The sequence below is a fragment of the Vulpes lagopus genome, chromosome 7 (genome assembly GCF_018345385.1).
Source record: "Vulpes lagopus strain Blue_001 chromosome 7, ASM1834538v1, whole genome shotgun sequence".
Taxonomy (NCBI): Eukaryota; Metazoa; Chordata; class Mammalia; order Carnivora; family Canidae; genus Vulpes; species Vulpes lagopus.
Genome location: NC_054830.1, coordinates 93,399,318 through 93,406,653, shown reverse-complemented (window position 1 = coordinate 93,406,653; position 7,336 = coordinate 93,399,318). Strand labels below are relative to the sequence as shown.

General features: G+C 48.0%; 1 non-coding gene across 1 annotated transcript; it reads right to left on the bottom strand.

The window, feature by feature from the left end:
• Positions 1-212: 212 nt before the first annotated feature.
• LOC121496431 lies at positions 213-319 on the bottom strand. The gene has a single exon (XR_005989237.1). It is a non-coding gene; the product is annotated as a U6 spliceosomal RNA (small nuclear RNA).
• Positions 320-7,336: the final 7,017 nt, after the last annotated feature.

The following is a 7,336-nucleotide window of genomic DNA, read 5'->3' as shown; positions in this document are numbered from 1 at the left end:
GTGTGTGTGTGGGGGGGGGGGGGGAGTCATAATAAGTGCTATTTAAGAGTCTCCCCTCTCTCACCCCCAATCTCGATCTCTAACATGTTTACATTTTACAGCACAGAAATCTAGTGATTCCAGTTAAAACACCGAGTCAAAGATCTGTTGCAATGCTAACATTTCTACTTTTTAATCTATAAGGTAACCATGAAGCGGTTGGTCCTAGGGCACAGTAGGTAATGGATTTTACGAATTTGCGTGTCATCCTTGCGCAGAGGCCATGCTAATCTTCTCTGTATCGTTCCAATTTTAGTATATGTGCTGCCGAAGCGAGCACTGGATTTTAAAGGCAGGCATGTAAGGACATAAATCAACACTCAAATTGTTCTAGGTTTTGGTGAAGTACATGGTTTATCGGCATGCATACATACATACATTTCTTTAACTGGAGACAGAAAATCGTTTTGTTAAAATGATGTGAAACCAACGAAAAGAAGCCAGAGCCATAGTTATAAAAGAGGTTTTTTTTTTTTTTTAAACTGAGGGGCTTCTTTTTGACTTCAGAAAGTAAACACCAGTGAGAGTATGTGCCAGCGACGCCAACACCAGATGCACCTCGAATTCATTTCAAGTATTCATTATGTGACACATCTTCCTAGCCCCGCTCTCCAGCGGAGGGACAAAGCCCCATGTGAGTGTCCTCAAACTGTGTGCCTAAGAATCACCTGGTAGGGTGGGAGGCAACTCTTATTAGGACCCTACCTTTCACCCTTGGTATCCTTGTAATTCTCCCAGGTAACTTTCATAGGTTGTCAGAATCATACTTGGAGGCTCACGGATTTTATCTTGGAGAAAATAGTTCCAGAAACAAAGCTTTTAAAAAATGAATTAGGGCTGTCAAACTTGCTTCTCCTCAGGCAGAAAGGATTAACCCTTTACTAACCTCATTTTCCTCATCTAAACTTATGGAGAGCCTGAGATCTACAACAGCAGTAACTCACTAACCAAAGACCAAAATGCCTTTCAAAAAAAAAAAAATCCAATTTATGACAAAGGGGAGCGACTGCAGCTGTGATTTGTGGCTGGGCACAGTGCTTTTGTTTGAATGTCCTCTAGGATTGTAGATCTGTACCATGGAGTACAAAGAGAATTTGAGTCCACCTAGTTAGACTCCATTCTATGGACGAAAGAAGCTAAAATAAAGGGGCTGCTCTAAAGCAGCTAAATGAGACTCTTATCCAGGGACTAACACCCAGGTCCTTCTGATTCTTTAAAAATGGTTAGCGTTCTCAAAATGTGGACTCTGCAGTGCTCCATCTACTAGGAGTACTTTGAGTGCTTGTTCTCTGGTGAGGCAGCCAGCCTAGTGGTAGAAGACCAGATCCTCCCCCCCTTCCAAGCACTTTCTTAGGGTCCCTTTCTGACAGCAGCGCATGGGATTGGAGTCACGAGACCCAGGACCAGATACCTTAGCCCAGGCCCAGACGCCGGATGCAGTGCCACCCCGGTGACTGTCAGGAGATCCGTGGGTGGGCATGCTGGATCTACCCGGCCATGCCTGCCAGCCTCCCTTTATTCTGGGTTCTGAGAAGAGGCAAGACAAGTCTCCCTGCAAGACCTTCACACCTGCTCAGAGTCGGCCTGGTGCTGCCTACGCTTCCACTTTCCTCCTCTTTCCCCACATTAGGCATCATTAATCCATTATGACAGTTATTCCAGCAGAGTCAAAGCCTGGTTTCCGAGTGTTTCTCAAGACAGCTCTGTGGGCAGCCTCTTTGGATCAGCCAGGCAGTGAGAGGAGACCTGTTTGTAATCCTGCTTTTGAGTGATTTTGTGGAAGAGTCCTTCTGAGGTGGACATCCCAGGGAGCAGGCCTTACAGGATGCTGGGGAGGGAAAGAGCAACAACATGGCTGTTGCTCAGGGTTGGCTTCTGGGAGCAGCCCAGGTACAGAGTGCTGGCCTCCAGGGGGCCATTTGAGTTCCTTCCCATCCTATCTCCTCTGGTCCTGCCTATGTGACAAAGACCCGAGGGGACCAGCTGGACCTGTGGGTTCAGTTTGCAGCCACAGAACAGTGACCCCACTTTGAGGGGGATCAGACTGACATTCTTGGCTTTCCTGGTGTGATTCTCAGCCAATTGTGCTAGCTTGTGACCAACAGAAAAAAAAAAAAAAAAAAAAAAAAAAAAGGCTTGTTATTCAAAGTAGAGTCCAAAGACCAGCACACTGGCCTCCCTAGGAGCTTGTTAGAAATGTAGAATCTCAGGTCTCATTCCAGACCGACTGAAATACTAATTCAAAGTAACAGGTTAACAAGTCATACAGGTGATTTATATGCTCGGGACAGTGAGATGCAGTGGTTTCGAAAAGTCACCATAGAGCACAATGAGACTTCAGACTGGTTTTTTTTAATGGTCTACTCTGTGCCCAGAGAGGTGGACTCCTTGGCAGGTGTCCGTCAAGTATAGGACAGGTCTGATCTTTAAAGGTAGCTCAGTGTGTGCAGAGGCACCAGTAAGAGCATGGACTGGCTTTGTGACCCACGGTGTTTTGGAAAGAAAACCTTGTTTTGTTCAGGCTTTTTTCTTCCTTCCTCTGCTATTAATTCTTTAATCCTTTTATGTTGCTCTTCACTGCTTGGGTCCTAACATTCAGCTTTCAGAATTTCTTCCAACGCTCTTGGTTGCTCGATTACCTACTACTTTACCACCTTCCTGCTGGCTCAGGGTTTTGACCGAGGCTCTGATTTTTGCAGAGTATATGGATTTGGCTTTTCTCTACCTCCACTGTTGTTGATTTGCTTATCACTTTCAAAAGGGCCCAGAATCTTAGGCAGTTCAAAAGGCAAATAAGGTTTGGAGCAGAATTGTATAGTGGATTCTATTTGCTGACAAGAGAAGGCACGAATCTCATTCAATTGGTGCCTGAATTGGGAGTCCTTCACCTGTTCTGGAATCTACTGAATGGCCCCTTGGGCTGGGAATCTCATCTAAGCAGCCACTGAATGGCCAGGTGACAGATGCCAACTGTGTTAACCAGGAGACATGCCCTATAATCTTTTCTGGGCATAGGCTTGTTTCTTTAAGACTGCCAGCTTAGAAGACTGCCTCGCCCAGCGCCAAGTAATGGCTAGATTGCTATAATCCCTATGGTTCATTGCTATGAATCAACCTCCATGCTGTAACCATTTGACCAGGTCCTCTTAATATTTAGAAAAATGACGATTGTAAGAAACAAGCCAGGGGGTCTCCAAAAATCTGTCAAATGGCAAAGAGATTAAATGCTAAGATGTTACATATGCCTTCACTGTCCTCATTCAGGCCATTAGTTGGTGGCACAGGGTATCTCCCAGCTGCCATCCCTGGCTATTGCCGGCTGCCAACATTGGAAAAGGTAGGCCTCTTTTTATTTATTTATTTATTTTTATTTTTATTTTTTTTTTAAGGTAGGCCTCTTTAAATCTGAATAATTGAGTCAGGATTAATGTTATTTCTTTTACTCAGACACCTTAAGAAGCTGTCAGCACTTCCATTAGAAGATTAATGAGTCATAGGATTGTTAGTTATACCAACATTCTTGTGTTTACTTTTTCTTCCTTGGGGTTATTTGGGTGAAGACTTCCATTCTTACAGCATTTTTATATTTTTATGCAACACCATATGATCTTCACTGTGCAACAGCTTAGCCACCAACCACATGTGGCCCACTTAAGACAAGGGATGTACTCCCTTGTTGTACCATCCACATTTCACCTGCTCAATAGTCAGAAGTGGCTAGCAGCTACCCATAAAGGACATTGCCTTTTTTAAAAAAAAGATTTCATTTATTTATGCATGAGAGAGACGCAGACACACAGAGAGAGAGGCAGAGACACAGGCAGAGGGAGAAGCAGGCTCCATGCACCGGGAGCCCGACGTGGGACTTGATACCGGGACTCCAGGATCACGCCCTGGGCCAAAGGCAGGAGCTAAACTGCTGAGCCACCCAGGGATCCCCCAAAACATTTCCATCATCAGGAAAAATTCTTTTTGACAATACTGACAATAGCACAGAATTTAGAACATGGCTGAATCTTCCAAAGCTCATTTCTCTTAAGTAGCTGAATGACCTTGGGCAAGTCATTTTATTTCCCAAAGGGCTCTTTCTCTCTGTTAATCCTACCTGCCCCAGAGGGTAGCTGTGAGGAATTAAAGGTGGTGGTTGTTCTGAGACAGGGGCTAAATGCTCACTGTTGTTCTCCTGCCCAAACAACCTCTCATCCTTTGCCCCTAGATCACCTGCATCACTGGGAGCCTGGTCTGAGCTTTGCAGTCTGGCCAGGAGCTGAGAGTATTGCCCAGGCAGGCTGAGGGAGCATCTGGGGAAGGGAGGAGTTTGGCTTTTCCACACCCTCACATCCCCCTCCAACCAGAAGGTTTTCCTTAGATCTTACTCCTTCCTGCCCTCAGTTGTTACGGGCAACCAAGGGGTGTGTGTGTGCACAATCAGTAACCTTTGTTACTTTGATAGGACACCCAAGTTTCAAACGAATGCTTATAGAGCAGGGGTGCCCAAATCTAAGGTGCATCAGAATCAGCTGGAAGGTGGGTTCAAACAGTTTGCTGCCCCCACCTCCATAGCCGTTGAGAATGTGCCCTTGAGTTCCCACCTGCTGCCTGCCTGCAGCTGCCATGGAGTCAGGGAGGCTAGGCCGCCTTGATCAGCAAAGATCAAGTAGCCTGTATGCTTGGGTTCCGGGGAGAAGGCCCACAGGCGCACGCTTGAGGGGGTAGGTGTTCTTTGTACCATGGTAACAATTATGATTTTATGCTTAAAGATTAGGAAACCCCTATTCTGGATCACAGAGGACCATCTCAAAATCAACAGCAGCATGGGATTTCGGGGCCTGCTTTTGCGTGTACATCGCCAGAGATTTCCAAAACTGGTGACCTTTACCTTTGGACGTAGTGTTTGCCTAACTGGGCTCTGTGGACGAGGTCTAGGAGTCCAGGAAGCCTCAGGTTTTGAAAAACAGTGGCCTGGTAAAGCCCCCAGCAAATGCAAGGTCTTAGCAGGGTTTTTCCAAAGAGACAGCTTGTGGCATTTTGAGCAAAAGGATGTTTCCCGAGCTTCCCAGGAAATTGAGCATCGCTGGATCTTGCCCATTAAATGCCAGGTGGTGCTCCAGAGTCACGATATAACTCCAAACCATTTGCAGAGGTTTTCAAATCCCCTGCGGGGACTGGGCTGGGAGGTGGTCAGTCCTGATAGCTTTTAGGTGAGAACCATTGAGATCCCAAAGACCATCAGGTTTGCCTTAAGACAGCTCAGCCTCTGCCCTTTGGGGGGGGGGCTACTGGCTGCAGCTAGCCCCTCAGAGCTCCTGGGGAGGGGGCTTTCCTGTTACTTCTAGGCCTCCTGGTAGGACATGGAGATAGCCCATCTTCAGGGCGCTCTCAATGGGGCCACTTCACCACAGTCGACCGTTTTGCCTGTAGAAGGCAGTGGTACCATGAGCTTCCTGGTTGCATTTTAAAGATTTCAGAGCTAGAGAGAACACAAGCAAGGGGAGGGGCAGAAGGAAAAGCAAACTCCCTGCTAAGCAGGGAGCCAGATGTGGGGTTTGATCCCAGGACCCCGAGATCATGACCTGAAGGGAGATGCTTAATGGACTGAGCCACCTCTTGCATTCTAAACGTGTGAGGTGGTAGGCAGGTTAACCTCTCTATTCCCTCCCCCACTTCTTCCCACTTTACCTATTTTTTGGGCAGTTATCTCAGAGGTATTTTCAGGGTGCCCCTGCTGCTGGCAGGGATAGCCTGGAAGGATGCCTGGCGAGCAGCAGTGTTGGCTGGAGCCCCAGCTGCTCTTCTGGGGTGGTGTGGAAGGAGCACCCCTCTCCCTGCAGCCTGGGCATCTGGCAATGCTTAGGGGCTTGCGAAGCCTGCGTCCACTGCCCTCCTAGCAGGCTTTCATTCCACATCCCCCCTCTGGCTTTCCTGCCCGGCACCCCCTCCCCACCCTGTGCTGCTGCTCAGGACAAACCTGAGTCAACCTCTTGCCCTTAGAGCAGTTCCTGCTACACTATGGCAGATGTCAAAGTGGCAGAAGATTGTAGCTGCCCTCGCCCCCTACTCCAACAGATATGGGGGAAAATATAGGAAGAAAAAAGGAGAGAAAGGCAGGCAAAGATCTGAGGGGCGGAGATGGGGCTCTGTCGGCTGCTCAAGACCATTCCGCTGCAGAAATATGAAGAGGACACATGAAGGAGTCCCCTTAGCTCCCTGCTAGGATAGTTCAGAATCTTTGGATTTAATGTTGCCTTAGAATAAGAACATTTTTCCTTTTTTAAAGAATCCTCCTAAAGCTTGAGCCTGCTCCTTTGCTAGAAGCCAGTTTTCCTAAGAGGGTTTTCCTCTAGCACTTCCTCCCCTTGGGCGTGCTTACTCCTGCTCTGGCTCCCACCACTGGCTTCCATTTATCTTCTTGCTGTGAAACAGGCAGCACCTGTCGCCTCATGAGTGCCTCCTGGAGCTCCCAGAGGCTGAACCTCCCTCGGAACCACCTGGAGGGCTCTCTGGGGTGCTCCCAGGAGTCCCCGCGGGTTTGGGGCTCTCATACCGTAACTCAACTCCCGTCCGTGATGAAGGTCCTGGAGTGAGAGTCAGGACACACGAAGTGACTGACAAACCTAAGATCCAAGATCTCAGAACAGCTTCCTTCAGAAAAAACTCATCATCATGGATGCTAAAATGGGCTCAGGGAAGTTCTGGAGTCGCCTGGACCCCCCATGGTGGGGTAAAGTCTACAAGCAGTGGCCCCAGGATAGCCCCCAAAGCTGGGGGTTGCAGCAGAAGCGGTCGGGTCGGGCCTTGAGAGTGCCTAGAGCTGATTGCCAAAATCTGCATCAGGTGCGCAATTACGCAGGTGGAGGCCGAGTGGTCTCAGGCAGCCTGACCTCCTGGCTCACCGCCTTCTCCCTCCTCCACTTTACTTTCACTTTTTTTTTTCTTTTCAGTATGTGTAGGATGGCCCACCACAGCTTCCTCTGCTGCCTCTTCATCCCCACCAGAAGTTTCCTCCTTTCACACTGCGGCGCAAATGAACTGTGACAGCAAAGAGGAGAGCGCCTAAGAGCTTTCTCCCAGCCACCCTCCCTGGATAATTGTTTATGATGGAAAATTCCAGTCCCATAAAACCAGAATAATACAACGAATCCCCATATCTCCATCACCCAGCCTCGACAATGATCAACTCTGAGCCAATACAGTTTCTTCTATACCGCCCACCCCAAAGGGGCATTTTGAAGCAAATCGAGACTTCATTTCTTTTCAGTATGTGCAGGACGGGCTTTTTCTTTCTTTCAAAAGATTT